Source organism: Heloderma suspectum, chromosome 2, assembly GCF_057233095.1.
Source record: "Heloderma suspectum isolate Gila_16-S chromosome 2, 16-S_ref, whole genome shotgun sequence".
In the NCBI taxonomy this organism is placed as follows: domain Eukaryota; kingdom Metazoa; phylum Chordata; class Lepidosauria; order Squamata; family Helodermatidae; genus Heloderma; species Heloderma suspectum.
Window position 1 is genome coordinate 245,884,434 of NC_139459.1, and position 17,543 is coordinate 245,901,976.

Sequence of the window (17,543 nt, forward strand, 5' to 3'; positions counted from 1 at the left end):
AAACTTTCAGGCACACATCAAGGTTGTTATTTTAAGTAGCTAGCGTTGCAAATCTGGTTTGTTTGGATCACGTTTTAAACTTGTGGTATAGGCCTCAGCACATAGTAAGATGGGGCTGCATCACACGCACGACAGTTTCCTATAGGGAGATGACGACCTTGGAGTAGGAACAAGCCAGGAATTCCAGTATGACTGCCGCGTGTGAAAATCTCATGGTGAGAGTCTATTTTGCTGCAATTTTACCATGTTTGGAAGCTGCAAACTCTTCAAACACGTGACAAAATATAGACACCTGTGTGATGACTGTGTACCTGGATATTTCTGTTGGGTTTCTCCTATGTGGTGATAATGTCTGTACAAGAAGAAAGGCATATATGTTGTGGGAAGCAGTTCCCAGGACTGTGCTGTGTTTAGAGCTTTGATGGGGCTCTAATCTTTGCAGAGGCACAAGGAGAACAACATGCGCTCGCCATGCTTTACAAGTGGCACCCACAGCAACATGTTACAGTGTGGCTTCCCTCCTAACACCGGTGCTCCTGTTTAGGGTTCTAGCCAGCCAGCCTGCCAAAACCTCCTCCAAAATATTCCATCACCGCCAGCCCAGTTTCCTCTGTTTCCTCTCCAACTAACATTCAGTATTGCATGGCCAGTGGCCATGCTCAGCCCTCCCTGGGCTTGTGTGTGTGTGGATTTTGTGTGTGTGTGTACTTCTTCAAATCTCAAGGTTCCCTTGAGCATGCTGCTAGTTCCCTCATGTTTCTTGGTGTCCCCATTTCAGTTTCATTTTTGTCTAATGTAGCACCCTAGCAAAGAGAACCAAAATAATCTAGTAAGGCATGCAAGGCTAACCTGTCTGTGGGTCTACTCAAGATGCAGTTGTTTGGAGGTCCCTTTAGGTCAGACCAAAACAAATCCTACTCACACAACACATAACAAACATATGGAACTCGCTGACACAAGATGTGACAGGGTAGCCAGGTATACTTTTTTACAGAGGACAGTCCTCTATTTGGAGGTGCCTATATTGAATTCCAGTTTAGAGAACCATAAGAATTATTGCCCAGCAAGAGTTAGCACCTGGACAGCAGGCTGAACAGGTAGGCACACAGATCACCCGGTCACAGCCTTCTGTACTATGGTGAGATGTACTGCATTTCCATTAAAACTAAAATACTTATTTCTACATTTGCATCTATGCATATAACTGGCATATTCAGATTTTATGCAAATCTGTATCCTCTTTAGCATTTCCTCTCTTTTGGCAATTCATAAATAGTCACCCTATCATTAACTCAGATGGCTTTTAAAAGGATTAGACCAGTGTTTCATTGGGCGGGGTCGGGGTTGGGGCCGGGAGACGGAGTGATGCTGGAACTGAGCTCTTTGGCTATCTGGAAACAGTAGCCTCTGATCTAGAGGCCTTTCCCCCGCATCTTTGATGCATATAGATTCTCTGTAGTTGCCCCATGACGACAGAAATGCACTCTGCACCTGCTCATGAGAACATCCACCTGTTTTTACTTCATGTGTTTCAGGATTCAGTCCTGCCATGGAGAACAGATGCTAGGGCTAAGATTGGGCACCCATTAAAGCCTAGGTTAGTCAAATTCATGGAAGAGAGGTCTACCAACATTTATTAGCCATAGAAACCCATTGGAACCTCCATATTCAGAGGAAGTATATCTCTGAATGTCAGATGGAGTAGGGACAAACAACAAGGAAAGGCTGTTGCCTTTGTGCCATGCTGTAGTCTCCCTAGAGCAGGGGTGCAGAACCAATGGCCCACGGACCTGATCTGGCCTGCCATGCTGTTCAGTCCGGCCTGCAGAGCCTCCTTGGGTTCTTCCAGGGGGCAGAGCAATGTGTTTTTGCCCTGCCTGCTGGAAGATTCCCCCTGGAAGAACCCATGCTGTTATCTCAGACGTAGAGGCATCTAACTAGCTATTGTTAAAAACAGCATGCCAGATTAGATGCTTCTTTGGTTCGATCCATCAATCCTCTTCTTCTGTTCTAATACAGAAAAGAAGAAAAACAGCTGAAATTCACTTAAAACCTCTCATGTAGCCCATAATAGACATGAGGTAAGCACAAAGCAGGGCCCATCATGCTTTCCTCCTACACAGATATGGTTTGTTTCCCTGAAATTGTTGGTAAGCTCATTACCTGTCATTGTAAAAGCATAACATAAGAAGAGAACTCACCATTTTGGTAGGAAATGGCTTGCAGAGATAACCGTTAATAGAACAGAGATGCTATAGCATTATTGTGGAACCATCAGTAAGAGCAACCACAATGCAATTGATTCTTTCCCAGCACAAAATGGTTTTGAATAAAATGCCTGTGTTTTTTATAAGCACGTATGAGATGTACAGAAAGCTGTCCCATAAAATCTATAGTGTCTACCATGACCTCACCCCTCCCTTCCCTTGAAGGGCCAGGATGTAATGACATGGGGTTGAGCCTGATCATCTTCCTCTTCCTCTTGGGCAGTCAGATGTTCTACAGGTTGGCAAGATTCCACTGTAGCCTGTCCTCTTACATCATCATGGTGTACCTCGAAGGGCAGGACCGCATAGGCCGATGGAACTAAGCGCTCCACTGGGTTTACACATGCAGCCAGTATCTGGAATCCCAGCCAACATAACTGCACATTCATGGTTGCAAACCCTCTGTGGTGGGCTGAAGTTTAGATACATTGTTTTCCTTTGACGGCACGCGGGTATATCCACATTTATTATTATTATTATTATTATTATTATTATTATTATTATTATTATTGCATTTATACCCCGCCTTTTTTCCTCTTGCAAGGAACCCAAGGCAGCTTACATTATCCCCCTCCTCTCCATTTTATCCTCACAACAACAACCCAGTGAGGTGGGTTGGGCTGAGAGTCTGTGACTGGCCGAAAGTCACCCAGTGAGCTTCCATGGCCGAGTGGGGACTAGAACCCAGATCTCCCAGCTCCCAGTCCAACACTCTTGCCACTACACCCCAGCTCATCATTTTATGTTATGAATAAATTTTCTGACTTTCTCTATTGTTTGCCAATAAAATAGCGCTAAAGCTGTTGCAGTCTCTCCTCTCACTCTTTGCCTGTGGGTTTGCTAAACATTGCTAGGGGAAGCATGAGCAGCTTTTGGCTGCAGGCTGTGGATCTCGGCTTGAGCCTTTTTAAGCAGCACCGAGATTGTTACAGAAAAAAGGAGCGCAAATAGGATTTTCACCTTTTCCATCATCTGCTCTCTGTATTATAGGAATTATTTCCCAACCACTGTATTTGTACTACCACCTCATTTCTTGGGCTGCAATCCTAGGCCTGTTTATTTGTCTGTATGCCCTGCTGAAGCTAATGGAACCTACATTTGAATAAGCATGCTAAGCAGGGATGGGCAACTTGTGGCCCTCCAGATGTTTTGGCCTACAACTCCCATCCGCCCTCACTATTGGCTATGCTGGCTAGGGCAGATGGGAGTTGCAAGCCAAAACATCTGGAGGGCCACAAGTTGCCCGGCCCTGTGCTAGAGGATCTAGATGTATATAAGGAGAGCTCCTCAAACCTACCATATTCCTTCTGCTGAGGTTATACATAAAGCTACTGGGCCTGGTGTTTTCCCTGTTCTGTTTTAGCAGTATTTCATGTAACCTTTATCCACATGCACCTGCAGACTAGTAGTACTACAAAAATCCCAGGGACATAGGCACCATTATTGACATCTATGACATCTAAAATACAGACTTTCTAAATGTCCTAAATCCAGATATCACAGTCATAAGCACTTTAAGAACCCTTTGGGTAGAAAGGTGTGCTAAAATGGAAAAGAAATAATCCATGACTAACTAAGGGTCACATACAAAATTACCTACACTCAGGGTTATCCACAGATACCTGTATGGAAATCCCACAGATTTAAACTTATGAATACCTTACTTATGAATACCTATAGACTGGGCTGCATATTCTAGCAGCCCTTTTGAGATTCTCATAGTTTTATCAAGAGCGTGCCATACCAGCCTACATTTCTGCTCCTCCCCTAATCATGCGTCCTCCAATTTGAAAGTGTTTGCGCTATTTTATGCATGTACCATTCAGTGGGGAAGGTATACACCCAGAGGAAACCTTTATAAGGAGGGCTGTATGCCTTGACACAGATACATTCTTAGCACATTTACTCTCACTAGGAAAATCTCCTCTGTCTAGGAGAAAGGTGAGAAATGTGAGCAGAACAATGCAGAAACTTCAGGTTGGATTACATGATCCATCAGACGGGTTGGATGTCCTGGCATTGGATTTCACTTCATTGCCGACCTCAGGCCTTCTAAAGACACAGCCAACAATTCATAGTCCAATCTGCATGCTTGTAAAAAGCATGAGGTACAAAATTCCTCTTGGGACTGTACTATTTCAGAATGCAGGTGGGGGATCGCATTACTGAATACTTCCCTATGTAAAAATTAAAAAAACAAAGAACTCCACCATACTGTCACAGAAACCAAGCATATTAGGGAGAATAGTTCTAGCCCACTCACTAACATCTAGCTAAAATGGAAAGCTGGGTGCATTAAAATAATGGGGGCCCACACAGTGGAGGCTGGTGGCCCTGATTGTCGGGCTGTAAATCCATTCTGGGTTTCAGTCAGAACCAGCCAGAACTCTGAAGGAGCTGTCCAAGGTGATGAACCTATATCACCAGCCTCTACTGGTTCCACATAGTTGGTGTCATATTTAAAATGGGTCACACAGATGCCCATGCATGCAACATTTAACACATGAGGCATCTGTGACCCAGGAATGCACCATGTTGGGGTGCCAGTACTAAACGCAAGACTCAAAAGTTCATGGAACATTGCCCTGTTGTTGTTGTTTTCAGATGCCCAGCATCACTATTAAAACCACGCCTGACATGCTTGTTTTGACAAGGATAAGCATTCAAATACATGCAACAGTCTGCAATAGGAAGTGGTACAGTTCCTAGAAAAGATTAGAGAAGAGAGTCAAACCACTAACAGAAAGGCATAATATCCCTTCATAATATTCAGGCAGGGTTCAACTTGTGTGTGTGTATATCAGGATACTCTAACCCAGGGGTAGGCAACCTGGTGCTCTCTAGTGGTTATAGACTACAACTCCCATCAGCCCCAGCCAGCATAGCCAATGGCTATGGATTATGGGAGTAATCATAGAATCATAGAATCATAGAATAGTAGGGTTGGAAGGGGCCTACAAGATCATCGAGTCCAACCCCCTGCTCAGGGCTGGAATCCAAGTCAGAGCATCCCTGACAGATGGCTGTCCAGCTCCAGACTCGTCTTGAATGCCTCCAGTGTGGGAGAGCCCACCATCTCCCTAGGTAATTGGTTCTATTGCCTTATTGCTCTAACAGTCAGGAAATTTTTCCTGATGTTCAGCTGGAATCTGGCTTCCTGTCACTTGAGCCCATTATTCCGTGTCCTGCACTCTGGGATGATCGAGAAGAGATCCTGGCTTCCTCTCTGTGACAACCTTTCATGTACTTGAAGAGCGCTATCATATCTCCCCTCAGTCTTCTCTTCTCAAGGCTATACATGCCCAGTTCTTTCAGTCTCTCTTCAGAGGGCTTTGTTTCCAGTCCCCTGATCATCTTTGTTGCCCTCCTCTGAACCCTCTCCAGTTTGCATCCTTTTTAAAATGTGGTGCCCAGAACTGGACACAGTACTCCAGATGAGGCCTAACCAATGCTGAGTAGAGGGGAATGAGTACTTCCCGGGATTTGGAAGCTATGCTTCTCTTAATGCAGCCCAAAAGAGCATTTGCCTTTTTTGCAGCCACATCACATTGTTGGCTCATATTCAGCTTGTGATCGACAACAATTCCAAGATCCTTCTCGCTTGTAGTGTTGTTGAGCCACGTATGCCCCATCTTGTAACTGTGCATTTGGTTTCTTTTTCCGAGGTGCTGAACTTGGCATTTATCCCTATTACATTTCATTCTGTTGTTTTCTGCCCAGTGCTCCAGTCTGTCAAGACCACTTTGAATTTTGTTTCTGTCTTCCAAAGTATTAGCTATCTCGCCCAATTTTGTGTCATCTGCAAATTTGATCAGCATTCCCTGCACCTCTTCCTCCAAGTCATTAATAAAAATGTTGAAGAGCACTGGGCCCAGGACTGAGCCTTGCTGTACCCTGCTCGTTACCTCTCCCCAGTTTGAGAAGATCCCATTGATAAGCATTCTTTTGAGTCCGATTCTGTAGCCAACTGTGGATCCACTGGATCGTTATTTCATCTAGCCCACGTTGAGCTAGTTTGCTCATCAGGATATCATGGGGCACTTTGTCAAAAGCTTTGCTGAAGTCGAGGTATATGATGTCTACAGCATTCCCACAGTCCACAAGGGAGGCTACTTGATCAAAAAATGAGATCAGATTCATCTGGCAGGATTTGTTCTTGACAAATCCATGTTGGCTTCGAGTAATCACTGCATTGTTTTCAAGGTACTTACGGATGGATTGCTTTATCATCTGCTCCAGAATTTTCCCAGGGATTGATGTCAGACTGAATGGTCTGTAGTTCCCAGGTTCCTCCTTTTTACCCTTTTTGAAGATAGGGACAACATTAGCCCTCCTCCAGTCATCTGGCACTTCCCCCGTCCTCCATGATTTCTCAAAGAGAATAGACAGTGGTTCTGAGAGTTCTTCTGCCAGTTCCTTTATTACTCTAGGGTGCAGTTCATCTGGCCCTGGAGATTTGAACTCATTCAAAGTAATTAGGTGTTCCTTGACCATATGCCTATCAATCTCAAGCTGCAATCCTGCCCCTGCAGCCTGTACTTCGCCTTTGCCAGGGGGGTCATAGACACTCTTTTGGGAGAAGACTGAGCCAAAGTAGGAATTGAGCACCTCTGCCTTTTCTGTCATCTGTTATCATTTTGCCATCCTTATTTAATAGCTGAACAACCATTTCTTTCCTCTGTCTTTTACTATGCACATAGCTAAAGAAAGCCTTTTTGTTGCTTTTAGCATCCCTCGCTAACCTCAGCTCGTTCTCAGCCTTAGCCTTTCTGACGCCATCCCTGCAATTTTGTGCTACCTGCCTGTACTCTTCCTTTGTTGCTTGGCCTTCTTTCCACTTCCTATATGTGTCCTTTTTTTGTTTTCAGGTCATCTCTAAGCTTTTTGTGAAGCCACATTGGCTTCTTCTGTTGTCTTCCACCTTTTCTTCTTGTTGGAATGGTTTGTAATTGTGCCTTGAGAATTTCCTTTTTTTTTAAGTTCCCACCCATCTTGGACTCCTTTTCTCATTAGAGTCACTTGCCATGGGACCTTACTGATCACTGTTCTGAGTTTATTAAAATCAGCTTTCCTAAAATCCAGGGTACGTGTTTGACTACACTCGGCTTTTGCCTCCCTTAGAACCAAGAACTCAAGTATAACATGGTCGCTTTCCCCATAGGCACCGGGGAAAGATGCCCTGCTCTAACCAATTGTTTTCTAGGGGGTGGTGAGAAGGAGAGATAAGGACCCCTGTTTACTGAAGATGTGTTGCAAAGGGGGAAAAATTAGGCTCCTATCTTCTGTGCCATCCCATCTGGAACATTTTCTGTGTTGTGCAGCTGCTGCCCAAGAAACTCAGCAAGTGCAACTCGTGTGCCAATGCTCTGACATGTTTAATGGTGCTGGAATGCCCAGAGAATTCCAAAGGAATTTGCTCCAAGTATTCTGACTGGCAGACAGCATTTTAAACACACCGTAGCTCAGTGGCAGGGCTTCTGCTTTGAGGCCCTAGGCTCAAGCTCTGGCATCTCCAGTTTTAAACAGATCAGGGAAGATCAGGTGATGGGAAGGACCTCTTGCTATCTGAGAACCACTGCCAGTCACAGAAGACAATACTGTGCTACGTGGACTAAATCACCTGATCTGGTAGAAGGCCATTTCCCATGTAGCTCCTCATGCCCAGCAAGACGTATGAAAAAGTGATATGGTGGCCATGGTAAGCCACAGAAACTGCTAACTGAAGAAAGAACTCCAGTTTTAAAGTCTGCCTGCCTGTCTATCTGCCTGCCTGCCTGCCTGCTTGCCTGCCTATATACCTATAAACTTGTCAGGGAGTTTGGATGCAATGTTTTTCCTCCAGTACACAAAAGCAAAGGCTATACCAATTCCAAAATCCATATTAGGGCAATACTTTTCTTAGGCAAATGCAAAACATCACAAAATAGTGAGCAAGCTTTCGAGATCTCCAGATTTCTCTTGTGTGATGAAGAGATCTGGGGACCCCAAAATTGCATAATCCTTGTGTTGGCCTGATAAAGGCATTGCCCTAAAATGGATTTTGGAATGTTTCCTCCAGTAGAGTGCTTTGAAGGAATTCTAATGAAGAAATACAAATGGAAAGCTTTGCCATAACGACAAACCAGGTGGATTTCGCAGGAATGAGTCATAAGCAGGAGTGGATAGTATCTCACTCACAGATCTTTCTTGCAAAGGCCATTTGAATGTTTCTACCCAGGTGAAACCTTTACTACAGCTGTTCTTCTATGGGTACCAAAACATTCCTGCAAAGGAAAACCACATTATGTAGTGGATAGTGTTGGTGGATTGCATAGATAAAAGCTCCTCAGTGCAAAAAATTATATACACCCTCTGCCCTGCACATAGAAAACGACCACGTCAAGGAGACTTGTTCTAACCTAGTTTTCTCCCTGATATGCGAATGTGCAGGGATGCCCCACCCCCCAATGCTGGAACAGTTAACCATGTTTTCCTCCTCCTGCAATCTGAAATGGCATCGTCCAGAAAGAGGTTTACACAACCTCATCTGCTGCTCGTGTGAACCAAGGGTGGAACTATGCAGGACTGGTAATTCTGTGATTCTTTTCCCCACTGGTGGCACAAGATGTCCCGCTCCCTTTGGCAGGGGGATGTGTAGCTGCAGCTGGCAGTTCAGGCAGTGTCCCGGGCCACCTCCCAATGGAAGGACCCCTCAAAATGTGGCATTCAGGCCTGGGCACTTCTGCAGTGAGGCTGCCTGCCCAGTCTCTAACTCAGGGAACTTTCCCAGAGTGAGAGATCAGGCAGGCGGCCCTTTGGAGAGGCCACCTGCCCACCTGATCTCTTGCTCTGAGAGAGTCCCCTGAGTGAGAGATGGGGCAGGCAGCCTCTCCAAAGAGGCATGTTGGCCATTTTGTCTGGCTGACATGGCTCTCCAGAGAGGCTCCCACCCGATCTTTTACTTTGGGAGTGTCCTCAAAGTGACCGATCAGGCAGGTGAGCAGGCAACCTCTTCAGGGAGTCCACCTGCCTGATCTCTTGGTCTGAGTTCTCTCCCAAAGTGAGAGAACAGGTGGGCGAGCAGTTCCGCAGTGGCGCCAGATGTAGGGCCCTCCTAGGAGTGTGTGTATGTGTGGGGGGGTGATCCACCACCCCACTTGATCTGTCACCTGAGCAGGGGATTCACCCTGTCTCATGGAAGGGCCAGCCTTGTTTTCCCACCTGAGGGCTTACTTTTATCAAAGGAAACAGCTTGGGGGTGGCTTCAGACTGAGCAAAGGATGAGGAGGGGATGTTGAGGGTTGGTTTAATGCCTTCCTTCTCAGCCATGTGTATCCTTAAAATCATCCCTTTCCCCAGCCGCTTTTCTCCCCTTGGGTAAAAGGATACAAGTCCACATATCTACTTTATATCTCACTAGGAGAAAAGCAGCCAGGTGTGATTTTGAGCAGAAAGAACAGCTGAGAAGGAGAGGGCTAAAAAGCCCCTCACCCCACCTTCAGCCTTCTGCTTGTTCTGAAGCCATCCCCAGCTGCTTTCTCTGATCAAAGTAAGCCCTCAGGGGCAAAAAGAAATCATAAAACGCTATCCTGAGTAGGGCCAGCATCAGGGGTAGTCATGTTTGGGCACCTGCCAAGGGCCCATACCCCAGCAGGGGCCCACTGACAAGAACCCCCTGGACTTGCTCCTCCTCTTCACCTGTCTCGTTCACCATGGTTTGTTAACCACAAATAACCCATAAAGAGAACCCATGGTTTGTTGTTGGGTTGTGAACTGTGGGTTGTTTGTGGTTAACAAACCATGGTTTGTTACTGCAGCTGAGTTCAGACAATGTTTCAACAACCCACGGTTCAACAACCTACACTCAACCCATACTCATCCCTTGAGTGTGGGTTATTGTGTTGGCTGAACCCAAAGAGTCTGGAATTTGACATCTTACTTCTACTCTATGGTTCGGCTACCCTCATTTTCAGTATATGGACGCATTGCCATTATGTGTGGTTCTTTAAAAAAAACTACAAACCTATATTACATTACAAAAACAAACAAACAAAAAGAACACTGGCATTATTGTTTGTTTTGTAGAATTTCTCCCTGATGAAGACATTGGATGCAGCTCAAAATGTCTAGTGTCCTTTAATATCGTTAGGAGAAGGGGACAGGAAAGGATGAGGTGGCTAGATAGCATCACCGATGCAATGAATGTGAACTTGAGCACCCTCCGGGAGAGAGCGGAGGACAGGAAGGCCTGGCGTGCTATGGTCCATGGGGTCACAAAGAGTCGGACACGACTTAACGACTGAACAACGACAACAACAACAATAAATTTGCATTTGCACTCACTGCTTATTTTCTGCCCTGGGTTTCTCGAGTGCAAGCCTCTTCCTGGATTATACTGAATTCTCACAATCTTGTGGGGTAGGTTAGACTGGGAAAAAGAGGCTTATGGCCAAGCAGAGACTTGAGCCCAGGACCAAAACCCAGTTTTAAGTCCAACATTCTACATGTTACATGCCAATGTAAGTGTGAAGTGGCAGGGGAGCAAGGTGGGTGTGCAATGCTTCACCTTTACCCTCTGCACTGTATCTATACTGCAAATCACGTCGCTTTCATGCTGCTTGGCTGAAATCAGATTGGAGGATTTGGAGCAGCAAAATGGCAGATGAGGATTAAGCACCCTTTCCGGCTGCTACCTTTCAGCTCAAAATCCCCCCTAGCTGCTTTTCTTTTCTTTACTTTGCTCTCTCTTCTTCTCTCTCTTTTTAAAAGTCTGTGACATGTAGTTAGCCCCTCCATCGTGCTGGTCCTTTCTATGTCTGATGGGGCATCCAAAGGTGTCCCCAACCAAGCACCCATCTGGCAACTAGGCCAAACCACCCACATTTATCCTATGCCCAGCATCCACCATCTCCTGTGTGTGCCTCACACATTGCCATTCCCGTCACTGTGCCGCCTGCCTGCTTGCCCACCTGCCCGCCTCCCCTGTGTGCCCCTGAGAGATGAATTGGCAGTGCCTTGGAGGGACCTGTGCTTGGCGCATCCAATCAAATGCAAATGGAGGCTTCCCGTCTTCTGTGTCTTCCTGGAGACAGCTTGATCAGGAGGTAGTACTAGCCAGCAGCTCCTGCCTACGCAAATGTGTTCAATTATGCAGCACTAACAGCTTTGTCATTCTAGCCCCTCCAAATGCCTTGTGGACGCAATCTTTTTTCTTTTCTTTTTTCTTTTGTTAAACTATTAACTGTTTATTGGTATATATAGTATGATATGCAATCTCTGTAGTGCCTTAATGGAGAAAAAAAAAGAGGGAGATCCCTCTCCCCAATCAGTCCTACAAACAAAACAGTAGTTAATGGTGGACTTTTCGCCTTTAACCAGATCAAAGGTTTTATGTTATGAAGAGCTGGAAAAACACAAAACCGCTCCCTGAGGGCAAAGGCTATCATCACATATATTAATAGCAATCTCAATTCTTCAAGTGCCAGTATTTACATAGCCAAAACGGCACCATCTGGTTTGGCTGGTATCAACAGGCTCGCGGAGTGTCCAGGTGTCCTCCCTTACAGAGAGCAGTCCTCTATTCGAAGACGCCCTGGATTTGAAAGGCTGTCCTGTCCAATTCTGGTTTAAAGATCAAGAACCATGACAACTGTTGCCCATCAACAGTGAGCATCTTGAGCAGGCAGGCACGCAGGTCACCTGTGGTCACTGTCTTCCACACTATGCTGAGACATATTTCTGTATTTCTATTTAGACTGGAGCAATTCTTTCTAAATTTGCATCTATGCATGTAAGTTAGCTCTCCCTTCTTTAAACTGGATGTGGACTGGATAGCATCCAAACAGAGGATGCCTTCAGATAGAGGAGTGTCCTCTGTAAAGTCAGACCCATGGCCACCATAGGCTTCATGTTTCAGCTCTGTCTCATCCCCAGCTGCAGCAATGAGCCTCAGGGCTCAGCTGCACACCCTCCTTGCTGCTGTCTGGAACTGCTGTTGCCTTGGGTGATCGTTGCCTCTGATCCTTGCCCTAGATAGGGTGGGGGGGAGCAAAGCCAGTAGGGGAAAGGGAGAAGGCTGAGAGATCCCTGGATGGCCTTTGTGCATGAAGCTACTACTGCGGGCAGAGTACTCTGGCTTCAGAGAAATGGTGCCGTCACTCAGTCTGCTGCGTTACACTACTTTGGAACCGCACAACTCAAAACAGTCCTACTGGCTTGGGAGCCCTTGCTTTGAATCCAAAGTTCAAGTTCACGATGTGAAGCGAATGAAAAACAAATGGCAAACCTGGGATTTGTTGTACTGAATTCTTTCTAGTATGATTCGGCTTGCCTGTTCATGCCAATCCACCTCTGAGTTTACCATTCCGGGATCTGATTGCATGAAATTGTCCACCTAAGGAACTCAGCCAGCCTCTGTGGATCAAGTGGCAGAACACCAAGAGAATGGGTTGCTGCTTCCTTCTCTGTTGCTGTCTCTATGTGTGACTTGGGATATGAATCATATCCTCTCATGCTGCGCCTCTCCTTCCCTGTCACTACTTCAGGCTGCTTCCAGACAGAGGGTGTTGCAAGGGGCAAAACTGGCGACAAGAGTAGGCATGGCTGGGCACCTGCCAAGGGCCCAGAATCCAGCAGGGGCCACTGACAAGAGCCCCCTGAAGCTGCTGCTTCTCTTCACCATTGCAGCCTGCTTGTTCACCTGCCTCTTGCTCTGGCCCAGGCAGCAGTGGTGGTGAGAAGGAGGAGCAGCAGATGCCACGGCCTCCTTGCTCCCTGGCTCTCTGCCTGTCAAGCAAGCAAGTGGTGGGCATGATGAGAAAAAAGGAGGAGGAGCAACAGCAGCTGATGACAATGGCAGTGAGAAGGTGGACTCACTGAAGGAGGGAACCCATTTAGAGTGTCTTGCCCAGGGGCCCTCAAAAATCTGGACCCAGCACAGGCAAGGAAGGGGTGCCTTCTTCAAGGCCAGACTCAGGAGCTCTGACACAAGTTGTGCAGGGGCTGTGATGATCCCTATGTGATGGTTCTTCAGGGCCCAGGGACAGGAACAAACACTTGTTCCCATATCAACCAGCCTGTGTACTGAGGTCATCTTTGGAGGCTCTTCTCCAGAGCCCTCACTGCTCACCAACATCTGAGCTGAGGTGGGTGGGGACCAGACAGAGAGGGCCTTCTCGGGTGTGGCACCACGTTTTTGGAACTCCCTCCTCAAAGACGATCTCCTGACACCAATATTGTTATCTTTTCTGTGGAAAGTGATTTTTAAAAAATTTTCTCATGCTTTTTAATGTGTTGCTCTTTTAACGTTATCATGATGGTTACATTTTAGTTTGATTTTTGAGTTTTATTGTCTCGTAAACCATCTTAGAAGCATTGCTGAAAGGCAAGACAATTAAAAAAAAAAAAAAAAAACACTGGCCCCTGTTAGTCCAAAGAGCACACTGGCAATAAGCAACATCCGTTTGGGTGATGCTCAGTCCAAAAATGATGGCTGCATGAAGACCACACCATTGATGCCTCTTCCCCAGGGAACTTGCTCTCCTGCCTCTAGCTGTGTGCTCCAATGTTAAAATGACCCTGGAGGAAGATAACACCTGGGCAGGCTCTAAAACAGCCTTTCACCAGCCCGGTGCCCTCCAGATGGGTTGGATTACAACCCCCCTCATCCTCAGCCAACACATACCAGCTGGAGAGGTGGGGGTTGTGGTCCGGACACATGTGGAAGGTGCCAGTTTGGGAAAAGCTGGTCTAATGAGATGATCATAATGCTGACCACCTTCTCCTGGGAAGATATACAGATGGGACACTTGAGAGCAAAGGGTGATTGAGCTGTGTTGTTGTTGACCATCACTGAATAGCTTCTGAGCACCGGCAGCCTCTCTGCTTGCCCGCGGAACACATCCACTTCTTCTCCGGCCTTGGCTGAAGCAAGGCCGTGATGCAGATTTTCCTTCCTTTCCTTCAAGGTTTTTTCTTCGCACAGTTGGGGGTTTTAGGGACGGATGCTTGTTCAGGGTGGTGGAACGGGGTGGGGAAACTTTTTTCTGTTGGGGGCAGCATATCAGTGGTGGGAGAGGCCAAATCCAGCCATGGGTGGGGGCAAAGCCAAAAGGAGGTGGGTCACCCCTTCTGTCTTCCTCTTTTTGCCCCACCCCTCTCTCTCTCTCCCCCCCCCTTTCCTTCCTTCCCACCCAGTAGGCTGCCAGGAAAGGGAGAGGTCACTCTTGCCAGAGGTCTGAAACATATTACATCCTTCTGAAATTAGGATGAGGACTACATGACATTAGTCTGAGGGCCACATACAATCCTAGGGCTGCAAGTTGGCCAGCCCTGTGAAGGTCTTCATCCATCTTGTCCACATCCACAAATGAAATAGTATAGGTAAAAGGCATTCCCAGCATGCACCCAGGATGATCAGTATCTGGAGAGGCAATTCATGAAGAGCTACTGAATGTAGGCTACAGAACAGTTCTGCTGTCAGAAATCTTTTCAACCCAGGGATGAAGTTTGAGCTCCTATTGGGTAGTCGACCATTGCATTTAGTCACTGCAGCAAGTGAACAAATGGAAAGCAAAACCAACTCTGCAAACTGTTGGTGAAACACAGCCCTTTTCCAAAGGATACCACTATCTGAAAACAAATCTTACACAACCTTGTACCTTTCTCTTGTAATTTTCACTTTAAATTTTGAATGTTTGCCTTTGCCTATTGTATCCAGCTCTAGACATGATACAATGTCTGCTTCCAACACAGCCTAACCAACAGTTACATGAAATGTTGGGCTTCAACTGGAGAGATCTCTCATATTGACATGATCATGGTCTTTTCTCCATCTTGGTCCTTGGAGCATTCCTACACGAGCAATTTATTTCATGCTTGTGATTGGCCAGTCACGGAAGTTTGCAGGTCCTTTACATGACATCGTCAGTTTCCAGGACATCTCCTGTGCTTTCCCCCCTTTATCCCGCTTTTTAAAATATTGGAAATAAAGCAACAAGAGGCGTTAATCCGTTCTACTGGCTGCGTGTAATGACAACAAAGCGCTATTATCACAACACCATCTAGTGGCTGTAAAAGGAAACATATCGGAACATATAGAACTTGCCAAGGAAGGGCTTTCCTTGATTCAAACCACCTGTCTGCCCATGTAAAGGAACCGGTTGTAATCCTGCAAAGAATCGGGAAGCAGAAGCCTCTGTAACATTGTGGGATAAAAAGCCCAGTGTGGTGAAGCCCTTGCACTCTGTCTGGCTCATTTCCACTGGCCTGGGAGGCGAGGGCCCTGACCTACTGCAGCTACAAACTTACAAATTTACTGCAGCTACGAACACTGCTCCTGCTGCTGAAAGTGCCTGGAGACCCCCAGAGTTTAGAGGCTGTTGCTGGAGGCAACGTTTAGTCCTGGACAAGACGTATTATATTTGCTGCTATTTCCATTATGCTTTGATATTTCTGTTGTTAGGTCCTAGTATGAATTATTAGGTGGCAATCCCATGATCCTTGCAATCTCGGAGGGCACAGGATGTTTAGGATCTTCTTCTCTGTTAGTGGAGAGAGAGTTCAACCATCACAGACGGAGACCTAACCTTGCAAAGCTCCTCCGTGAGCTTTGCAGCTGGTGCTCAGCTTCTCCGTTGCTGGAACTCCGGTGCTGGAGAGCACGAAAAGGACGGGTTCCTTGAATAGGCCAGGAACCACAGAAGCTGGCATCGTTCCTTTCCTTTACCTTGGCATCAATGGAAGGGAAAAGTTTTTTTAAAAGAATGAAAAGGGCTAGGAACACTCAATTAAAAAGAAGAAAAAGTTGTTCTCCACTTACCTTCTGCCCTGCAGATGTGAGAGAACATTGGAAAAGGCTGTTTCTCTCTCTCCCTCCCCTGTAGGACTGAACTGTCAGTGGATTGTTTTGTGGTCTAATTATTCATATGTGCATGATTATATACATTTTGTAAGCTTGTAATTGTTAGTGAATCATTTTGAGATGTTATATTCTATCATATAAACTCCTCTGATTTTGTGAGCTGCTTTGAGCACAGTTTACCATGGGAAAGCAGCAGAGAAATAAACCAGCCTTCCCCAGCCGGGCGCCCTCCAGATGTGTTGGACTACAACTCCCATCATCCCCACATTCCAGAATGCTGGCTGACAAACTGATGGCAATGATATTGATGACATGGTGATCTTGCTACAGTTTTGAGGATATGCCTGGAAACCCCAGCATGCACCAGGCAAGGGAAGATTGATTGTAATTTTGCCCAGGGAACTTGATAGGTGGGGTGTACATCTATAAAATAAACAAATAAGCATGCGTGTGTGTGTGTGTGTGTGTGTGTCTTAGATTACCACCAAAATAAATGGTACATATAAATCCATAAAAATGCAACAACAAGGGAAAAACAAACCCACGGACATGAACTGCAGCTGAAATCCCATGTAGAATCTAATCTTGCAACCCATCAACTAAATGCGTGGAGCATAATCTATCGTCATGAGGGAAGCACTGTACTGGGTCTTCCCAAAGAGAATTCCTGTGCACTCTGCTGCGGTCTACCAGACTTTCTAACTTGACTGTGAGAAACTTCTAATCTTGAGTTAACTCCAAGAAGGAGAACCTGCTTTGCTGGCCATGTGATTTCTGACCTTCCTTGAAGAGCTTAACAGGGTTCTGAATCCAAGAGACAAATTGAACCACTGGGAATTAATCCGTACTGTAAATGAATTCCTTAAGGAAATAATCATACGCAGCCTGAATATGCTCAGGCTGAATATTGAGGGTTTGGACCCAATTTGAAGAATTTCAGGATTGTTGTCATTTTAATTGGTTTAGCAGAATATTATAACAGAATTTCCATTTGTAGCACAATTATTGAACCATGAAGTCAATATTCTTCATGGACACATTATATGGAAATATACCACCTGAAGAAAGGTTCCGTCAGGCGATTGTTGCATGCTAGGCATTACAAGAGATACATGGCTGCTGCTGTTGACCTACTTCTCCCCACGCACCTCTCCGGTAATGTCTCATGAAAGAAATATATGATGTGACATCATTGAGTTCAAGGTTTCTCTGCCCGTTCAGGCAGCAACCACTGAACTGGAGCAGGGGTGGAAATGCTGAATGCAATGACGTCACATCAAGCATTGATTAGACTAGATGATAACCAGGTGGATGTAGCAGGGAGACATGCAGGTTTGTAGAAGCCCTGTAGCAGCCACTTACATAAAACAGGTGAGTTGACTGGCCTGCCACTGAATTTCAGTGATCCTACATAGTGGCTGGGTTCACACAACACG